The sequence below is a fragment of the Streptopelia decaocto genome (genome assembly GCF_964273445.1).
Source record: "Streptopelia decaocto genome assembly, chromosome: 2".
NCBI classification, from domain to species: Eukaryota; Metazoa; Chordata; class Aves; order Columbiformes; family Columbidae; genus Streptopelia; species Streptopelia decaocto.
In genome coordinates, this window is record NC_138655.1 from 80,565,653 (window position 1) to 80,580,220 (window position 14,568).

The window sequence follows — 14,568 nt, forward strand, 5'->3', positions numbered from 1 at the left end:
AAAGCCATGGGCTCAACCTAGTAAATACAAGTATAATACGAAAAAAAATAGGGAACTGATAATACTTTTTGAAGCAATTTGAAGTGATGATTCATTAGCGGTTTCCTGAGAGAGTATTTTCAGAAAAAAGGTCTGTCATCATAAGAGAAAACTGGATCATAAAATAATTTTGCAGTATTAAAGTTCCTTCTGTTGAGTTGCTCTACTTTCATTAGAAGATGGATTAGAAGATCACACTACAAGCTGTGTATTACCTTCTTCATAATTTACTATATAACCAATATATGTTTCATCTGCATACTCTCCCAGTATAAGTTTGACCTGCAAACTACTAATACAAGATTATAGACAAACCTTAATTAGTTAGACTTCTAATAAAACTTGTAAAGTTGACTTGATTCTTCAGTAGATTTTGTTCTTTCCCCTTAGGTAGTCCTGAATTCACCCCCTTAATGAAAAACTTCTATTTGATTTTTCAATCTGCCTAACAGGGGACAACAACCCTCTGTTAAAATAATGTGCTTGAGCCACAATGTAGCTGGTAAAAGAGATAATTTAGAGAACATGAGTATGCTGTATCAACTCACATACAAATATTCAAAACGGTTAACAGAAAGTCTTGTTTATGAAGACTTAATTCTATACAAGTATGTTGGGTTCACACCAGTTACATAGAGCATTTTCTAAACTGTAGTAAACATAAATGATTTCCTGGGGTTTGCTAGTTTATACAGATTCCAAAGCTTTATAGCTTATATACTCTCCCATCTTTTAAGCATTCAGTTTTGGTAAAAAAATAATACTAGCAGTTTAGCAACATTCAAAACACTCCTGAAAGACATGCCATCTCAAGTTCTGTTCTGAATACCTTTAATTTTAGCTGGTGTTACTTCATGTCCGCTTAATTGCAGATTAAACTTTTCAGTCACATGAGAAACAGAGACATGTACTTATTTTCACATATGTTTCTGCCTAAAAAAATGAAAAAGGGGAATAGTCTACATCCGACTACTCAGTCTACATAACAGTTACAAAACAGAGTAGACTCTGGATTTCCCTTGGTTTGTCCAGTGTCAGTGTAGTAAGGCAAAATTTAATCTTGGCCTAAAGGCAGGGAAGAAGACCAGCTGTCAGTACAGACATTAAATAAGCATTTCTAAGTGGGAGCTAGTTCCTCTTCTCCTGTTTGAAGAAGACTGCTATAAATATATCCTACTCCGATATATTTCTGCTCCAAGAATGCATGGCACAATTTTTAAAAAGAGCCATCATATGAAGTTGAGAACATAGTTTTATACAAACTTAGGTAGGCAAGCAAACAATGCAATTGCCATATACAGTTAGAATAAATTTTATGAATGACACACCTGTTTTCAAAGTGTGTTGACACTTTGAATGTAGAAATTACAAAATTGTAATCTCCATATGTATAAATGCAATATTTAGGTAAAATAGGTTCTGATCCAGAATTCACTTTATAGAGTCATGCTTTCATAGGCTCCTGAAGTTAATGCAAAATGTGTAAGAAGAGATGTAAGAAGCTGAAATGAAATTTACTGAAGTCAAGAGACTGTCCACTGTGCTAGTAACAGAAAGCAAATTACTTTTAATATAAAGAATTCTGTAATTTTTTTTTTTACAGGAGAATTCAATTCAGTCTTCAGACAACTAAACAATGTTTAAAGGTATGATATACAGTAATTTTTAAATTATAATTAAGTTCCACATAATAAAGATTGTATGTACCAATTTTGAAAGAAATTAAGTATGAAAATACATACTATAGCTACAAAAACACTACAAAAAGTGGATGTATCCAACTGAATTCTCAGGGTTTCTCTTTTATTCTCTCTATTCAACTCCTATAGGTCAATACCTGCCAGCAAAGTATAAAGCAGCCAAATCCAAATGCTAATACATGGTGGAAATCTCAATAAGAGTGCCAGCTTACATATTCTTAAGTACAGGCTCAGTTGTTAGAGAGACTCAAACTTTTTAACAAAGTAAGTAAGTACTTGGATTTTAGCCATAGTTCTATTTTATTCCAGCACTTCTTAAGATACATTCCTCCTTTCCTATAATTTGTTTTCTTGATACTCTCTCAGATTTTAACTTCAGATTTCTTAGTTTCTTGATTTTCTGTGTTTTCCATGAATAAATGTTTTCAGGTCCATTTGGTTGTATTCATTTTATTCCATATGGTGAGACTGGAAGAACCAGGTAGGTTTCTAATACAAACTGTTCAGTGGCTGATGAGATTTGTTTTGGTAGATTCAAGTTTGATTTTTATGATCTGAAATGTCTTTAGTTTTCATAACTCTCCTGTGACAGCTTTTTTTTTCCTTTTATTTTTTTTAAAGAACAGAAATTACAATTATACTAGATTAATTTTTAGGGCCCTTTAAAACCTGTAGTTTTTCATTGTACCAATCTAGTGGCTGAATGTTTATTATTATTATTAATGGGAAAAAGCTATAGAGGGCTGACTAATTACCTCTCAGCACAGGTAAGGGTGGTTGTTATATACTGATAAGTACCAGATGGTAGCTGGCTTTTATGTTTGTAGACAAATGAGAAGTTATTAGCAGTCCTGGTTCCCTAGACAGCACAATGGCTGTCTATCACTGCAGTGTCTAGTTTTATATAGGCAATGGTAGTAGGATTCAAACTTTACCATTTAGGTGGAAAGGAGAAAAGCTATGGTGAAATCTTTGTACAGGCTGCTGAGTGTTTTGACTAACTGTTTTGCCCAGTTTGCTTCGTAACATTCCTAACATAAGTTTATTCCTTCTCTTCCTCTCCCAAATTTCTATATACTCTCCCTTCTGTTATCTTGGAAATGTAGGAAGTGGTGAGGAAAAAGTACAATATGTCATCTCAAAGCAAAAACTGCTGGTAATTTGACAGCAGTAAGTACATGACAGTTTGGAAAAAGTCTTCAGTGTACTGATTTTAATGGATTGATTTGGATTGTGTTCGATGTCAAAAAAATTCTAAACAGCAGAGTGCAGGATCTTCGGTTTTGATCAGTTAGTTACTAACGTAATAAAGGAAGAGTTTTCTTTGAAAGGGATTTTGATAGCACAGTAGAATTTCTATTCCCACTTTCCTCTTATGAAGCAAGATTTTTCTAATTTCTAACATCTCAGCTAATATTCCTTTGGAAACAATCAAAAGCAAAGCACAACCAAAGTAAATATGATTTTAGAAAAAAGTCCAAACAGAATAATGACCATTTTTATGTATTAATTTCATCAGAAAACAATGCAATTTCTAATGTTTATACTACTTACAGGGACAGAAACTGTAAAATTTGCTAAATACTGCACTGGTGGAGACATCAAAAAATAAAAACAAAAGACCAAAGAAGTATGAAAGTGCTGAAGCTCAGCTAAATGACGCTATTCAAAATTAAAGAAAATAATACAACATATAGCCCCAATTATTCAGAGGTCTAGAGGGAAATAAGAAAATTTCAGATAACTGGAGAAGCCAGCTGGCAGGCCTTTAGGCCCCCTGATCCCAAACACAGAGTTCATACTTGCTAACAGCTTCTCCTTCTGCTAGGTTGCCAAGGCTCAGTGAAAGGAGTTGCTTTTGTCTCCAGAGTGCATGGCTTGAAACAAGGATCAAATTCAGACGTAATGACTTGAGCCCATCGACTTCTCTATGCTCATGTCAGCAAATGAGAGAGTTTAGGGAAATGAGAGGATGTCAAGGAATTACAGACAAAAACACAGCATTATTTAAGTTGATGTTATTTCTGACATATACTCTAGTGGAATTTAGATTCCATTACTGGCTATCAGGGCCAAAAATTATTAACTAGAGTTAGATATTTACACATATGTCTCTATTTGCAGAGGTGCCAAATACCCACAGACATTGAAAACATCTGTCTTGATATGAACAAGATTTCTAGTTCCAGGACGTATCATTTTTACAGTCCTCTGTGTACCTGCGTTTGAACAAGACTCCTGCAGCTTATGAAGTTTTGCCTGTTCTGTTTGTTATGTAGGGAACAAGAAGACGGAGGAGTACAAGATGGTGAAGTAATTGCCCAAAGGTCAAAAAGAAAACCTAAGAAAATCCTGTTCTATCAATCCCTCAACTAACTCACTAGCTGCCAGCTGTCCAGTTTTTAGGAGAAACCGCTCAGAACCTCACAAGGCAGACTGCTGCAGAAATACTGGCTTAGACTTTCAAGTTTTCTTTAAAGTATAACCAGCCCCAAATACTAACCTGCTGTTATTTTGGATAAATGTCCTCTGTGTTTCAACAGTGTCAGGCTCCTGTTAAAAATGGAATTCTGCAGGCAAATGTTTTTTTCCTCCTGGAGGGAAGCTGGGGCTTTAGTGTTCCTTGGGTATTATCCAGAATCAATTTAACCTCAAGCTTCTCTTGCTCTGACTGATAACTTTTGGTTTTCAGCTATGAAAAAAAAAAACAAAAAACAAAAAACAAACAAACTAAAAATAAAAAAAAAATTCAAAACATGATTGATAGCCATGTAGGTTATTTCATGTCAGTAAATTAAGAATTGGATTTTAATCCTTACAAATTTATTATAAAAACAATACAAGGTTGCCTGTCTAAGTTGCTATATGAGTTGCAGATTCAGTAAATAAAATACCAATGCATGCTGATCTGTGCCACTCAGTGATGTAAAATGCTGAGCAAAAAATTCTCCCCTTCACATGATAATGATGCAGCCCCTGTGCTTTGATACAGTTATGGTGTGGCTGAGAAGGCAGGCTGCATATGACACCTGGGACTGAGGACTTAGAGAAGGCTGCTGAGAAATGTTGGGAATAAATGGGCTGCTATCATTCAGCTCAGAGGTAGAAGTTGGAGGCTAAAACCCCTATACCTCCTTTCTAAATTAGCTTGGCCAGTAAATGTGCATCTCCATACAAAACCTCAAACATGAGAAAATGAAGAATAGAGTTACATCATATTAATGAAGTTTGCTCCCAAACACTCCTGAGATCAACATCAGACAACAGCCACATTCTTTCCCAAGTGGGTGGCAGACTTCAGCAAAGCTATCATATACAATTTACATCTCTGTTCCCTTCCCAGATTTTTTTTCTCAAAATTACTGAAAACCGCAAATTATGACTGAATAATGTGATTTTGGAAAGAGTTCAAAGAAATGAACAGGATTTTCTAAGAATCTAAGCCTGGAAAATTACAAGTGTGTTCTTCCAACTTCTTGCTATTTTCAGGTGATTTTTCTAGTCCTGAGGTTGTTAGAAATGTCCTATGTAATGTATTAAGAGTGAGGCTCATACCCAGTACATTTAGGCACAACTAATACTCAGAAGTACTGCTACAAGAAGTTAAGTGTTGGACCATAAGAAATGGCATACGGAAGCTCTGATGCCTCTGCTTGCACAGAAACTTCTTCACTGGACTGAGCCTGTTTTTGACATCTTTGGGGAGACCTGAAACTTAACCTCTGCCAAATACTGGAGAAGATTACTTTAGCTTTTTAAGATGAACATCAGATACATTCTAAGACATAAACTTTTAAAATAAAACTAGAAGCAATGGTCTTTCTCTCCCTTCATGAGCAGGTCACTGTCATTGTTCAGTGAATTAAATGCATAATTTATGAAATGGTGTCTCTGAGCAGTGAATTTTGTCAGAATTTAAACAGGTTCATTTTGCCATCATTCTTTTGGAATGAGATTACAGAGGTTATTTTTAATTATTTTCTTCCTCTTTCTGTTCATTTCTGTCTACAGGATCATTTTTACAGCCATTGCTCAGCTGCCATTTTGTAAGAGCAACTGAAGTGTATTTTATTCCCAGAACCCAAAATCCAGGTTTTACGAGCCCTAACTCAGAAGTGCTCAAGAAAAGAGTTCCAAAATACTTTGCAGGCATCATATATTGACTGCCTCTTTGATAAGTGGCTATATGTGTAAGACTGATGTTCAGAATTTATCACAAATCCTTAGTCTATGGAATTTTCAAAGGCAAATGATAGTCCTTATTCTGACAAGTCAAAGAAGGTGACTTCACTTGAACAAATTTTGCAAGCAAGAGGTTTCATACTAAGCCCTATGACACTGACAGTAGTAACACTCAAATAAATGTAAATACAATGCACTGAACTGCAAATTGTTTTGATTTAACTAACTCTTACAGGAGACAAATACTGCTCTTCTTGTTGGTAAGGAAATTAGGACAAATGCTTATTACTGGTTTTAACTTATCTCAGATTACTTTGGTCTTGTTGTCACACAGGTAAACGCTTACTGATGCTTACACTCATGAAAGCAGCTGCTTTCCCAGAGAGGACTCCCTGCAGAGCTGATATGCTGGGGTCAGCAGCTGGCAAGAGGAAAAGAAATAAGGGAAACACTAATTCAATAACTGCTTGGTCTCACTTTGGGGGGCACCCTGGAGGGCTGACATTGCCTTCCCTTGCTGAAATCCCAGTCTTCCTGCTGTTGGCCTTTTGCCAGTTTATCTGCTAGAAAGCATAACTATGAGCTCAGATCACTGATCTGTTTTGTAATGTCTCAAAGAAGGCAATAGATTTTCAACATTTAATACAGTTGGTGAAAATAGGCATCTGGTTTCAACTTAACTCTAAAGTTTCTCAGCATAAGCTCTAGCTTTAAAGGATATGCACACATCGATGTATTGTTCTTTTAGAAGAAAAAGATAATCCCATTCAGATTTCAAGCTAATACTGTTCTATATAAGAAAAATGTATGTGAAAAGGTAACTTAAATGCAGGCTTAATATTGGGTGTAAAGCTGACTGATTACAGAGCTCGGTTTTCCTCAGCAATTCTTAAAGAAAAGGACTACAATGTTTAAAGAAACCCAGAGAAGAAGCAGGTGAAGCACTGAGAAAGCTGCCTTCAGGCACTGTTTCTGTCTTTCTTTGGGCTCATATATGGCTTTTTCCACTGCCTGGCAAGACTTGTAACTATGCTTATTAATGGGACAGAACCAGCCCTGCAGATTCGATCAAAAATTATATGGAGAGTACTGCTGCTTACAACATCTGCACACTCCTCTGAAACTCTATAAATCCCTCCGAGGAAATCCCCCACTACAATCTTGAGTACAAACAGTTATTGTGACTGGGGCTTTATCATTTAGAAGAGCCATATATACTGCCTCACTTCCAAAACCCTTACTTTTAATGCTTTGTTCTTCCAAATATGATGAGAACAAAATTTCAAATTTCTTACTGCATGGTAATTATATTCAAAAAGGTTCCACAAGGATTCAAGAAGCAATGATTAAGAGGGGCTGAAAGAATTTCCTGGTTTTATTCTTTTTTCCTGAAGAGATGCAAAGACACTGAAATTTATACTGGATTTGACTGTATTTTAAGTCCCCAAAGAATAACTATAAGTCTACATATACCAATTGACAGCCCAAGACAGCATTAAAAATATGCCGGTCAAGCAGAATGATGACAATGTTCTCACTACACCCCATATAGGACAAAACAAACTTCTGTAACCACAATATAACTCCTTTCTCTTCCACTACCACCCCATTATAAACATTAGAAACATGATCTGGCATTTTGCTTGGACTGAGATTTTCTTTCTTCTGAGGGTCGTAGGAAATTAGGATTGTACGATTTTTCTTTCTGTTATTAAAAAGGGAAATACAAAGAACTTTACAAAGGCCATTTAGGGAAAAAAAAAAAAACATCACCTTCACACTTGAAGATGAGATGCTTTCATTTAATTAACTAAGAAGCTTTTAGTTTTATCGTAGCTTGTCAATCATATAGACAGAGCAAACCAATATGACCTGGTTGTATTCAGTTGGCTAACTTATAATCAAGTATTTGTATGTGTGTGTGTCTTTAAGTACTTAATAAAATAGAATGGAATAAAATAAAATAAAATAAAATAAAATAAAATAAAATAAAATAAAATAAAGTAAAATAAAATAAAATAAAATAAAATAAAATAAAATAAAATAAAATAAAATAAAATAAAATAAAATAAAATGTTATTAATCGATTTTTTTCATTTAAACAATTTGTAACTGTTAATCACCTGTTTAATTAATAACACCATATCCTCTGACTCCTGTAGATCAAATTCAAGCATTTTTTATTTTTTGTTTTTTAGTGGCCAGAATAAATGATGCTTCACCAACTAAGTAAACGTAAACAGTCACACATACAAAACCAAATGCCTTCTTTTTTCCCACAAAATGTAACATTTACACAGGGCCCAGTCCAATTTCAATAAGAACCCAAAAGATGTTTCTTTTTATTTTATATTTTTCTGGTAAGTAATTTTATGGTTTTGGACATACAACCCTTTACAGCTATTTTCACATTTATGCTCCAAATGTAGGCAAATGCTGTTACAGTGTATAATTAGAATCACAGTTGTAAAGGGATGGGTTATACAAAAGTATTACTACTTTTAGAGCTGGGGGCTACTAAATTCCATAAAATTTGTATCTAGACACTGTAGCTTTTAACAAAGTTTCTGATTACCTTTATTCTGCATTTCATTGTGAGAAACTGCAGAAAGAATCACATATTTGCATCTCTCTTCTGCTGATTCTTGCTGCTCCACTTTTCCTCTCTTTTACCCCTTCCACCTATGTAAGTGTAGTCCACATTTCTAAAACATTGGGCCCATCATAGTGTTTTTCAAATAAATTTATCAATCTTTTGACACTTAGTGGAACTATGATACTCTTCTGATATCCTTATTATGAAAATTCAAATGGTATTATTCATTATTACTAAGAACTTTTTGCTGAAATTGAGTAACTTTAAGAGTATTTTCCAGTTTGAATAAGGAATGCAGATTCACAATAAGCTTTAGATATTAGCAGTCTATTTCCAAGATGAATGACAATATCAAACTGAAAATGAACCCTGTCTACCAGTTCATTTAATTCAGGGGTGTCAAACTCATTTTCACCAGGACCACATCAGCCCTGTATGAATTTAGAAGTAGTTATATTTATACAGTCCTAAAATTACATTTGGTCCTTTGAAGGCAACCACAAGGCTGATGTGGCCCCCAGTGAAAATGAGCTTGACACCCCTGAATTAAGAAAATCATGCTTGCTGACTTTGCTCTCCACTCCAGAGCAGACCTTAATCTAAGGATTGCTTAATTTAACTACTAGCAGCTGTCCTTACATACCCTGAATACTGTGAATACTGCTACTTCAGTATGATTGTCCACAGCCCCGGCCTGATGCACCATGCTCTGATATCAGCTTCATCAAATAACTCAATAAAGTAGAAAACAATTCAGCTACAGTCACCGATTCTTTGGTAATTCCAGATGTGGGAGTATGGACACTGTCCGTCCATCTAATACCATATGCCAGGTATGTGCCTACCCTCTCCATTTTAGATATACAGCCCTGCATTACCCATTATAATGCTTCCAATCACTGGCTTGTGTTACATCACAGTCCTAGTGCCATACTGCTGAAACTACTGAGAAAAAACCAAACACCACTGCAATTGTCTTTAACTACAACTTTTTGCATTTAAAAATATCTTGAGCCATTTCTTAGTAGAAATATTTTGGTTTTGCTAGCTCCCTGCCCATCCACAGGATTGCTGTCACTCTCCACCTACATAGCATTGCTGTGGCAACTATAATTCTTCACCTAGAAAAGCTATCTATGTTTAGTTTCTCTTAGTGCAAATAACTGGAAACAAGAAACCATCTCATGGAAGCCCTCTACAATTCATGTGCCAGTGGCGTCAGCACGAATTTAAGGAAACGCAAGAAGAGAGATCTGTCTTTTGCCAGAAGGAATATTCTTGTATGGATGGACTAACAATGCTCTTTCCTGTAGAGACTACCTGATTCTTCCTATTATCTTCCAGTTCATTCATAGTATTGATGAACAACAGTCTTCTTGTGGATATTTTCCATACCAAAGACACTGATTAAGAGTGTGGGGGGATGGATAAAACAGCATATGCTTCTGGCTCATAAGACACCTACAGAAGGCAGCAAAACTGTGGTTGCATATGGAAAACTTTATTCTGATAGTTTTCAGAATTTAAAAGCCTTGTACAAATGACAGCTTTTTAAAAAATGGTCTACCAGTATAATTTCTCAGATATCATATCTTAACATTTCTGTTGATATTACATTGCAAAACTTTGCATCATTAACAATGTTTACATAGACAACAAAATTTAGTATTAATCATGGCAGATATCTGTAGAAAATAAAATTTAAAATCCTGAGCATTATCCTAAGAAATCTGCTCAAGAATCCCTCCAAAAAAGAAACAGTAATTTACCACACAATTTATATGATGGACCAAAAAAATAGCCAACCCAATTGTCAAATAGCAGAAAGTCCAACAAATTGGTCATCAGCAGTTGATTGTGAAAGAATTATTAACAAAAACAATTTCTGTAGTGTCCTGCAAATGATCCCCTAAACTTCATGTGGCATTACCATCAGATGTACACTGATGACCTGAAAAATCATAATAAATAAACACAAATAAGTTGGCAGGTTAAATGAAAAAATACAGGGCAACTGAATCTCCATTCCATGAACTGGCTTAGCTCATTTGATCACATTTAAAGAAATTGATGTGAATTTGATCATCAGTCACTGTTTATATTAAAAGAGTCAGAAATAACTACAAGAACCAACAAAATTCAGACAATTATGTATGTCAAAAATCACAGTATATTTTGCAAAACATCTATTTTTAAAGTGTAGAACAGTATCTTCTACGTAATATGAATCCCATAGAGGGTTATGGAGACATTACACAATTTATTTTCCTTTACATTTCTCTCCCTAGTGTGTTTATTTAAGCAAATGAAAACTTTTTTGATGTTTAAAAGCTAGATAGATCAAAAAACTAAATAAATCAGTGTTTACTCTCTGAGATACACAAATAGTTTCCTATATCAAGTAAAGCAATAATACTGAGATGAATTTGAATAGACATTGATTCAATAAACAGCAGCATTCTGAATTCTGGGTGTAGTGTCACAAGTGCAAACACTAGATGTGAAAAATGCTTTTAGATTTTTACATATTAAACTTACGGAATGCTCTTAAGAGATACCAGAATGGTGAAGCTGTGCCTAGTGAAATCTGAACTTCAAATAAGAGTTGAGCCATTTCAATTGCCTAGAGCTCTAAGGCAACCCCACAGTCTATTAATTTTCAGCTTAGAAAACTAAATGCCTGCCCCAATGTAAGAAAATTTGGCCCATGAAATACAAACCAGAAATTTTGTAATTGAGACAAAATATACTGATTATCATTCTAAGTTGTCGTTTGGCAGCTTAACGTAGATGCTCAAGATTTAGAAAAGTCCTTTCCTGGAATTCTGTAGTACATATACAGGATTTTTTTCTGGCAAGGAAACTCTTATGAGGGAAGGAGAACAGTAAACCATTCTTTTTCAACACCAGCCCACATTTTATTCTCAGTTGTACTGTTGAAGTACACCAGAGAATGGTCAAGTACGAAGATATACATAAAGAGCAAGTCTTAAGAACTTCTTCACATTAGTTCCTGTATTTTCCCTGCTTCATTTTGCCACATTTTATCATATATTTCTTTCATTGTTCGTCACTAGGCTACTGCATCTTTGTATTAGTAATTTAATTTTAGTTTTACAAATCACCACAGTAGCAAGAACATAACATTATCTTTATTACTGTTTCATTACATCAGCCTAAGTAAATGTTAAATGCTCTGAGTCTTGAGGCACGAGTATACCTAGCTTGAAGGTCTTATACTAAGTTTTTTTATACAAAGATATACACGTCAATACTTAATTTTCCCTATGAATTTGTTGATATGACAAACAAAGAGAAACACCGAAAGTAATATGAAGCAGCTGCCTTGTGAGGAGAAAACAAACAGGCTGGGACTCTTCAGTTTGCACTTACTCAAGGGAGGCACTACCATGGTTTACCAACTCATGAATACAGTGGGTAAGTTGAATGTATGACTGTTACTCATCCCATTTAAATAAACCAAAAGGAGGTGGTTCCTGACAAACTGGTCAGAGATGGCTTTGAACAAAAGGAAGAATGTATCACTCTGCACAGCTGACACAGAATGGCTGACATTTGAAGCCCTTGGAGGCCCTGGTAGCAACTCTTATCAGCAAGCTCAAAAGAGAACCTGTCCAACAGAACTGGCAGGTCAAGTCAATAAGTGTTGATGGTAGGAGGGGACTGCCCTTCAGGAAATGGCCTCTTGTATTCCCCTCTTACCTCGTAAAAGCCTTTCCCTACTGTCTCTGGGAAAGCAGTGGCACAGGAGACTGCTTTGGCACTTCTGGCCTGTCACAAGCCCAACCACAGCAGGCAAACTATTTGGGACAAGGGAGCACTGTTCTGACACAGCACAGCACATCCTGCTTTCTCATCCTGCCCTGCAGTACTTGCCACTCTTTAGTTGTTAATTTCGTTAATTTTGCCATAATGCTTGAGTGTTAGAAAATGTACAGAAATGGAGAAAAAAGAAAAGTCACTACATGTATTTGTAAGTCAAAAATAAAATTAAAACTTTTTATTGCAAAGAGGCCAGCACAACTGCATGATGTGTTCTTATTTGTGTTTATTTAAATAATTTCCTGTATTCATTAATCGATAAGGCAATACTACAGACTGATTAATTATGGACTGTTTTACACTGCAATTTCATGCCCAGAACTGATATTCTCTTCCACACCTGTAAGATATGACACCACATTCTAAAATACAAATCTAGAGTACTTTTACTGTGTTCAGACTTATATGACGAACTCATCTTACGAAGTTAATATACATTCTTGTACAGTACTATTAATTCACTAGTCATTTTCTATTAGACAGCAATGTGCTGGAGTTTACAAAATAGATTCACCTATTTATGCTTCTGGGACTTAATTGGAAAAAGTGTTACATTTGATTTTTGGGACTGGATATACTGTTATATTCCTGAGGGCATTAGTTTTAAATGACAGATATCTATCCACTACTAAATTGAAGTTACCTTTGAAGAAACTGATTTGGTAAAAACCCCAGCTGAACAGGTAGGTAAACCTAGTTACTAAAAGTGAAGTATTTTCTACTTCTAAATTTTGTCCTAAGAGCAATTCAACAAGCAAACCTCATCTAGGTGTTCCTACTCCGGCAGGGGGATTGGACTAGATGATCTTTCGAGGTCCCTTCCAATCCCTAACATTCCGTGATTCTGTGATTCTGTGATAATGTTCAGTTTCCAGTCCTGATCCAAACACATTATTCCAAATTTCTTCCATCTACAAACACAGAAGTGTCAAGCACTGTTTTTCTAAGGCATGGTTATTATTGTTCTTAGTTAGAATGATTTATGTTTTTTATTTTTTTTAAAAAGGCCAGTGGTTTACTAAAGGTAAACAGAATATTAAAAGATTAAGCATTGCAAAAAGGTCTCTGAAATCTACTTAGAAGGACTCTAATACATTTTTTCTGGTTAGCTTGTCTATGGAATTCTCAACAACTTCAGGACCAGAACAAAGCAACTGAAACAGGGGTCTGCAGTGCAGAGGTCACACGAATAAATTACATTCTTTTCCAACAGAAAGAACAAGATTAATCATGTTTTTCTTATAAATCTTAATACCTAGCACAAGAAAACACATCTAAATTTTTGTTTCTTAAAAGAAGTATTATACATGAATTTTCTGTATAATTTTCAATTTACAATATATTATAAAAGTAAAAATCCTGAAACATGATTTATGTTCAGTACGACTTCAGCATGCTACATCATGTTTTCTTGCTATAATTGACTCCTTTGGCAATAATGAAATCTTTAATGTAATTTTGTAACTATTAGGAGCACTTAGCTAACCAATATCAATTTAGCCTAGACAGAATTACCTATGGAAGAGCAGGAATTTAGTCTCTGTGTTTTCTGAAGTATCTCTTGAATATTCCCACAGAAAGTCAGGTTTTCCCCACTCTTTCTTCCCCAGACATATTTATAGACACTATCTCCAAATCTGCATACCTCAAGCACTCTGCCATAGGTTAAGGATTATTTCTGTAGCTAATCATTGGCACTGTTTTATAAAGTACACTTCTTGCATGAGTTGCAACATGTAAATTTCTATGAAACCATAGAAACAATGACAATCAAACTGTGTCGTAAATAGTACTCACGAGATGGAAGTCATCACCATAAATAATGGTAGAACAGCTGAACTTTCTTTTTGTACATATTTTTTTCTCCCCTGTCACTGTGCTGCAGTGAATTGTGGTTCTCAAGCAAATATGCTGTGAAATCATGAAGCCCAAAGATAAAGTCTAGAAAATATCATTGAGGCAGGCCATATTCTTCTACATAATATTAACTTATATAGAAAAATCTGTCTCTATTGCTGTACATTCCAAGACAACACCAACATCAATAACTACATGGTAGAAATGGAGGCATTCATACCTCAGTGGGGGTAGGGGATGGACATACATGCTGCAGCATAGACAAAAGGGTTATTGATGTGTTAGAAACCACAGAGATACCTGAGAATAGTCACATAGGAATTAGGGCTTCTCTCCCAAAAAAAGTGAACA